At 42.3% G+C, this 8,191-nt stretch overlaps 1 long non-coding RNA gene across 1 annotated transcript; it reads right to left on the minus strand.

Annotated features, from left to right (window-relative positions):
• Window positions 1–3,472: 3,472 nt before the first annotated feature.
• LOC148848840 (uncharacterized) lies at window positions 3,473–6,964 on the minus strand. The gene is made up of 3 exons (XR_016100570.1): window positions 5,007–6,964; window positions 4,837–4,911; window positions 3,473–4,751 (listed from the first exon to the last, which is right to left on the minus strand). It is a non-coding gene; the product is annotated as an uncharacterized LOC148848840 (long non-coding RNA).
• Between the last annotated feature and the right edge of the window lie 1,227 nt (window positions 6,965–8,191).

Raw genomic sequence — 8,191 nt, forward strand, 5'->3', positions numbered from 1 at the left:
GGTTATGGGTTGTAAAGAAGTTGGGTTGTGATGAATTTCTGGGTTGCGATGAGGTTCTGGATTGCGATGAAGTTCTGGGTTGTGATGACGTTTTGGGTTGCGATGAAGTTCTGGGTTGCAATGAGGTTATGGGTTGTGATGAAGTTGGGTTGTGATGAAGTTCTGTGTTACAATGATGTTCTGGGTTGCAATGAGGTTCTGGGTTATGATCAAGTTCTAGGTTGTGATGAAGTTCTGGGTTGCGATGAAATTGGAAGAAAGTGCAATTTTGGACTTCTGGGCTACAATTTGATTGAAAGGAAATGTGATTTTGGACTTTAAGGCTATGACAGAGATGAAATGAGGCATGATTTTGAAGAAGAAATATTTTGGTTGAGACTTTGGTTGTGATTTGGCAAAAGGTATAGTTCTAGGTAATGTTTCAGGTGACGTTTTGTCTAGTGATGGTTTTGGGTGTACAAAGAGGTCACCCGTGCCAAAGAATGTCAAAATATGGTTTTGAATTGCGTTGGGAAGTTCTACCATGCCCAGCCTTCCTGATGTATGATTTTCAATCGCCAACCAACAAAAAAACAAACTAAGCTTTATAGCGCACAACAACTAAGCGCGAACTTGAACCAAAACGTCTCTCAAACTAAGTCCTTAAAAATATCCTCAGTAGAGTCACCAGTTGTGAGCTCCGGGAAGCTCATGGCCGACTCAAAAGAGTTGGAGTCACCACCCATTTTTTAGAGGAAATGGGCCCTCATTTTCATATTAGAAAAACTCGATTTGGGTCTTCGATAATGACTATTTTCCATGGGAAAGGCACACAACCAACAGATTTTAAGTCCCAAGGATTGGGAGAGGGAAGGTATTAGGCACCCTTCTCTCCAAGACCCTCGCCTCTCTGCCTTTACTCTTAGTCAAGAAGAAATTGCAAATGATGGTTCTCTAACATTTCGGAATCTCAAGCAACCTAGCAAAACTAAAGAATACTTACTTTTGTGTGTTTCTTAATGAGAGTTTTCCAGCAATTAGGGATGCGACAGAACAAAGTTTAGATGGGTTCTTAAGCTAGGGAGTGTTTCTGGTTGCAGCAACCTCCACTTAAAGGTGGAGGAGACGAATTTAGAATCTAATGTTCAGAGCACCTCCGGATTTTGTGTGAACAAGAGGCACATATGATCTGGAAGAAAGCTTTCTTCTCTCTCACTTTCTCTCTAGGACCCTCCGAATTTCTTCATCCATACTACTTATTAGGCTGCCTCACTTACGGAAATGTTCTTGCTCTCGGTCGTGGACTATTTTTCTTACTATACAGGGTCCCAAAGTATCCAGATATAGACTTTCTATCATTTGTGCTAGACTGGAAGTCGACATTAGTGTAGCCAACCATCTGTAGTGAACTACGATCGAAGACAAGACAATAGTCTTTAGTCCTCCATTGGCACTTTAGTATGTTTTTTCACTACAGTCCAATGCTCTTGTCCTGGGTAAAATTGGTATCCACTTACAACACTAACATCTTGAGCAATACCTGACCGAGTATACAACATAGCATACATGATACTTCCTACGACTAAGGCATAGGGAACCTCTCTCATTTCCTCTATTTACTCAAGGGTTTCAGACATTGGGAACCTTAACATAAGTAGATTAGGATAATCCAATTATCATAATCCCAAGATATAAGAGGCTTCTCCAATATCTTTCATGGAGAATTGTTGTGAAAGTTATACATTTATTGTAGTTAGCATTCCTACATCATTCCTAATGAGTAGAATACCGTCTATATATAGAATCATAGATGTAACCTTATCTCCTACTTTCATTTTGTAAACATAGGGCTCATCTAAATTCTACTTAAAATCAAATTGTTTGACTATTGAGTCAAATTGGATGATCCAGCTTCTAGAAGCATGGCCATAAGCAAGAAAGTCTTCTCATAATTGACTCATTTTTGAGTGTGCCATTTTGCTACAAGCCGAGCTTTATAGATCTCAACATTTCCATCATGGTCCTTCTTCCACTTGTAGATTCACTTACAAACGATTGCTTTCACCTCATAAAGTAGTCCCTGAATTCATCAAAGAGATACTCAGTTTTTCGATCTGATCGAAGGGTTTTGATCTATCTCCCCAACTATTTCTCGATTTCTTGTCTAAACTCCTTGAACTTTTCAAAAGATTCAAACTTATGTCTCATTAGGTATACGTAACCATACTGAGAATAATCATCAGTGAAATTTATGAAATAACAGTGTTGGTTCCATGTCCTAACACTCATTGGACCACATACATCAGTATGTATAAGGTCAAGTGTGTCTGTAGTTCTTTCAGACTTACCCGTAAATGGCCATTTTGCCATCTTTCCATAGAGGCAAGGCTCACAAGTTGGTATATCTTCCACAGTGAAAATCTAGAGGACTATCATTCACCAATTTTGTGATGCATGCCACAAGCATGTGGCATTATCTGTATCATGTGTTCTTTCTTTGGGGTGTGTTTCAATATGGTTCCGATCACATTTGTTTCTAAAAAATGATGGAGAACATAAAGACCATTCTTAAATTCCCCGTGAATAAGGAATTTGTTATTCAATTTAATTGTAATCTTATTACTAAACAAAATTAAATAACTATCCTTACACAACTTAGAAACTAAAATCAGATTTCTTCTAAGGTACATAAAGACAATCTTTTAATGTAACAATTTCTTCTCTAAAAATTAAATCTATTGACCATATAGTAGTAGCTACAACAATTGCAGTCATCCCCAAGTAAGGCACAACCTCCTCATCATTTAGCCTTTTACTTTCCTTGAACCCCTGCAAAGTGTTATATGCATGGATTTGCCCTAGAGTCAATACACCAAAATGAAAAACTGACCAATATATTGGTTTCTATGACAAGAGATTTGAAATTACATTCTTTGTTCTTGTGGGATTCTAGATACTGAGGATAATTCATCTTCCAGTACCCAGGTTGTTTGTAGAAGTGACATTCATTAGATAACTTGTCTCTCTTCTGCTTTTTTACTTTGCCTTCCTTTTTCTGAGGCCTCTTCTTACCCTTCCTTTTTTTCTTGCTAGATTTTTCACCTTCAACAAACATGACTACTAGGTTGTCCTTCTTAACATAATGAAGTTCGATGGCATATCCTGACCTAACCAATAAGGCTTCGACAATCTCAAATGCATCAACAAAAACCCTCAACAAACCCAAGGGTGGTAACATACTACAAAATGGGAGGCCAAAAACTATACACAAGAAGTGAACCAATAGGATTCACCACCATAAAATGGGAGGCCAAAAACTGCTAAATGCACCAAGGGCCTAAATAGTTTACAGGCACCGCACTCAACCCGCAGAGAGCCTACTAGCGTTACATTCAGTCAGACCTACCCATCAACACTCCTACTTTTGATTTATGCGTTGCAAAAACTAGAGAGGGCTATAATCAATAGAAATTTAAAATGCACTACACCAAAGTAAAAACCAAATAGTCTTTCATTACAATATCCGAGTATTTTACATGACATAAAGTTCATATACATCTCAGGCTGCATAGCATTCACTCCTCATACGGGCGATCTTTGCCAAACCCTGCCATGTGTTTCAACCTCTAACAATACCTTCTACTCTGCCTCGACACTATCTTACGTTGGCGAGCGCATTCATCGAGGAGGGAAACTAACTTTTCTGTGGCCTTCGAAAAATTCGATTCAACTACCTTAAGGCACTAGCGAACCTCTTTTAAAGATTGAGCGTTTGAGGGTTGAAGCTCTTTGTAACCAGCCTTCCAAAACACATGGGCAAGAAGAACAATCCGCTCCTCGATATGATCCATCTTGAAACCCAGAGTGGAAAATGACTCACAAGTCCTCAACCAAAAGGCAAACTCAGACCATGAAAGCTCATATATGGATTGGTCCATAATGCAATTCATCACCGCTGTATTGTGTTCAATGATGTCCTTATAACTACCGGAGGGATGTCACCAGGTGGCAACTAGTCCTTTTGTATGATCTAGCCGCGGTCTTCAACACAGAACTTGATACAAAATATTTCTCGTGTCTGCAAAGACCCTAAATAGAGATTGGATCTACGACAGCATAGCTGAGAGGCACGACCTCATGCTTTTCACAGTACTCTTTGAGTTCTCGTCGTACCAATGCAAGCTCCTCGTTAGGTGACAGAGCCACAAGCAGTGATGATGCTTCAGAACCCATAGGATTGCTTTTAGGCTGAGTCCCCAAGTCCACGGCCGCTACGTCTCCGCAAACTTCAAACTCCACATTGCCAGTAGGTGCAATATTCTCTTCATGAAGAAAGTTTGTTGTTGTAGCCTCGTGCACTTGCTCAGATGACATGATAGTTGGTCTCTGTAGCTGCTCTTCCTTAACGGACTGCCCTAATACAGGGACCGGCTCCTCGGCACTGAAAGTAATGCTCTCGAAACTCTAGGGAGATGCTTTGGCATCTTAACCGCCAGCTGATCTTCTTGACCGACTCCGGTTTGACCCATCGGATTATTGGGGGACCGCTCCTACAGACGCACAAGAGTTTCTTTCTCTTCTTGCATATAACGGACAGGAGCAAAGTCATCAATATTCTCCTTTCCATCAAGCCTCACGTACCCCAAGTCACTGGAACACTACCCATGGGCTCCCTGCCCCTCGATAGGGGGCTGCAACGATTGCAAATCTTCAACTAATCGTCTAATAATAGGCAAAACTAGAACGCCAAAGAGGTTGAAATTGCAAACTCCCTGCAATGAGGAAAATGACATGCGATTAGTATCATGGAATAAAACACACATTAAAGAATCTAATAAGTACCCATAACATACATACCTTTTCACCCACAAGTTCCTTAGATGGGACTAGTGGAGTTTCAACTCTGGGTTGAGCATCATCAGCCTCTACTTGCTTCAATACAAAATGTTGTAAATTCAACACAAGTCAATAACAGAATAGCAACAAATACAATAATCCAAACACATAACAAGGTTGTAGAATCTTACCAAATCAACATCCCCAGGCTCCTTCCTACGTTGACGGGGGGAGCCATCTTCTTCACTCGCCCACCGACGACTGGAACAAAGACAACCTTGGAAGAAGGAACCGGCACTGCAAACTGTAGTGACTCTATATCGAAAACCTCCCTTATCTCAGGGGTTGAGGCTAGAGGATCCTGTATGAACTCCTCAGGACATGCCCATGGCGAACTCCTACCTGGGCCCTCTTTAGCCCGAGATGACACAACGTCAGACTTGGCTTGACGAACCTCCCCTGGTACCAATGGCCACACAGAGAATGGCACCCATGCTGTTATTGACCTTTTAGGCATAGGAAGTCAATTGCCCTGACCCTCCTCAATAGCAAGACGCTTACCTTTCCGAACAGTGCCCACAAATTCACGCTCTTCAACCACTATCGATCTTGAAGCTGGCTAGGAAGGGGCATCTTCTTGCCTCTGATCCGCTACATGACCCAGAGGGGGAGCCATGACGTGCCGAGGACAGGGGTTAACAGCCTTGAATAATTGCATCCCGCCAAACAACGAATACAAGTAACCGCAATGCAAGGATCTGCAAGCTTCAACCCTTTTGAAATCGGCCAAAGGAAAATGCATCATGCCAGGAAAAGCTAAGTCATTTCGGTAACTCCAAAACACATCCTCGCCATCTGAACGCAAAAGTTGTGACCCTAAATCATCATATCCAAACTGGCGGAGTACCCTGTCAAGTCGATAGGCAATCACTTGAGCCTCCCTAGCATTATCCAAATATGCAATGACACCAGGCCAAAGAACAAGCCGTGCAACATGGGCAAGAGTATGATTAGCCTCGACAACGCACTGTTGATCAGCCCCCTCAGGCACATCCACCCCAATGAAGAACGACATGGAATGATGAATGAAGTGCACATAAGGTCTCCATACAAAACCCTCAAGCGACCACCGCTACAACTCGATCTCAACAACGCAAAATTGTTTAAGTCTTTTGGCACCAAGCCATCATTTTCCTCAGAAAACACCCAAAGATTTTCCTCAATCCCATCCCCCTCAAGGGTTGCAATAGTAACAGAGAAAGGAGACAGTCGACGAGGAGTAACACAAAGCGAAAATCGCTCACATTTAAACATGAAGAGAAAGGGAGAGAAGACATAGCTGCAGGCCGGCAACGCCGTCTGCAGCTTGGATCCATAATTGGTGACCACCGGCAGCGAGGGACCAAAACAACCCGCATACCGTAGTCAAAAACTCTGGGAAACAGAAAACGGGATGCAAGGTAAAGAATAAATGCTGCAAGATGACATTGCCCATCCCCCTTTCGAACCATAACATCACCCAAACCCTTTCCCTTGTACCAATACACTATCCATGCCTCCAAAGGCATCTTTCCATGAGCAGCTGATTTGTCTACCTGGGACTAAAAACTGCTGATCTCCTCCATTAATTCAGCATGCGAGACAGAAAAATTCATAGGAATCGACTCCGCGAACTGCAAATGACAAGCAAAGACTGCACCCCTTACTAGAAGGACCAAGAGAGTGGTGACGTCTTTGATAGTGATGCCGAACCCGCTAGAAGCTCCTTCGAAGGTGTGAATCCAACATCACCTATGTAAATGACCCCCTCCTTGCCGGGAAGATCCATAAAATAGTCAACAAATCGAAGAAGACCGTAATCACGAAACAAGCGGTAGAACATGGGTTTATCCAGAATGAAATGGCCCGAGTCAGAATAGTTGACAGGCGACCTCGACCCATCAGTTATAGCCTATAGGCTCATGGCAACGGAACGACATAGAAGGCTCCACGCGACCATACAAACACATCAACTCTCTCCCTCCATGGTATCGAATTTGCCGTTGCTACTCCTTGCCAATGGAATAGGGGGCCAAAAACCTTTCCCACCATCGGCCATACTCACCGCCTCACGCTCGGAAAGCATTTTGGCAGTGTCCACTTCTCGTACAAAATTAACAAAGGGACACTCATACTTCTTTTAAGCATGGGGATCCATTACAAAGTGTAGACAACAAAAGAAAATAAAAAAGGGACAGAAGTCATAAAGTGTAACACACACGAACGGGGGTACAAAAGTCTTAGAAGAGGAAGACAAATAGGAAGCACAAGCGATTCACAGCCGCTATCCCTTTAGAGAGGCTTCGCACGAGTCTAGAATTCCAAATGACACCGGGGAAGATGAAAGGAAATGATTACCTTTCCCCTGTCATTAGCTGAAAAAATATGCCAAGGGAAATTACAAACATACCTCAGAAAGGCGGGACAATCAGCAAATTAATTCAAAAAGACTGCCACCTCAGCAACCGCCACATAAGATAAATCTACTTAATCTCCAAGCCACATGCATCTCTGCAGCGCATTAACGCGAGACGACAGTTATGAGAACGACATGATGAATGCCATGTCAACTGTACATAACGGCTTCCCCACCAATCCAACTAATAGACGGATGCAAGAAGCCACTTCACCCAAACGAACCACCACAGCTTCATGTATTTCCCGATGGACATGCCAAAGACAGGGGTACTGAAAATCAAAACCACCACTTTAGTTGTCTTCGGAAAAGCATTGCCCTATCGTGAAACAGGGGAGCCAAATTTCAAAATAGACATACTCCCTTTCACCAAAGGGGGGCTGGATACTCAAATCGAGCCATTACAGTTATTTTTCTACAAGTCACTCTTTGTTGATTTGCAGGGGGGCTGAGAACTTCACCAACCAATTCAACACACATATGCCACTCAACAGAAAGCAACTTGTATAAAGGCAAGGGGGCTGAATCATAGAGGGAACGAAAAGGTATCCCAAAAAATGATCCCAAACCCCATCGAAATAACACTAATAAGTCGAAGGCAAGAATTCTTATTGACAAGTTCACACTTATCAATAAGTAGGGGGGCTAATAACCTACCCAAATTAAATTTTTATGCACAAAGTCCACTACACATCCCATGAAGAACAAAAATAATTACCAAACCCAACGCTTCTAGTGCAAAGAGCTGAGGTGCCACAGCACCTACAATTTCCCACTTTAATCACCCTATCACAGACCTCCAAAGTGAACCCAACGACAAAAATACTTATCAGTAAGCTCCCACTTACCAATAAGCAGGGGGCTAATGTAGGTACATAGTGGTCATTTAAAGTATCAGAGCAAAAAAGGCATTAAACTAGT

The sequence above is a fragment of the Nelumbo lutea genome, chromosome 6, assembly GCF_056320005.1.
Source record: "Nelumbo lutea isolate HS-2025 chromosome 6, American lotus-T2T, whole genome shotgun sequence".
NCBI lineage: Eukaryota > Viridiplantae > Streptophyta > Magnoliopsida > Proteales > Nelumbonaceae > Nelumbo > Nelumbo lutea.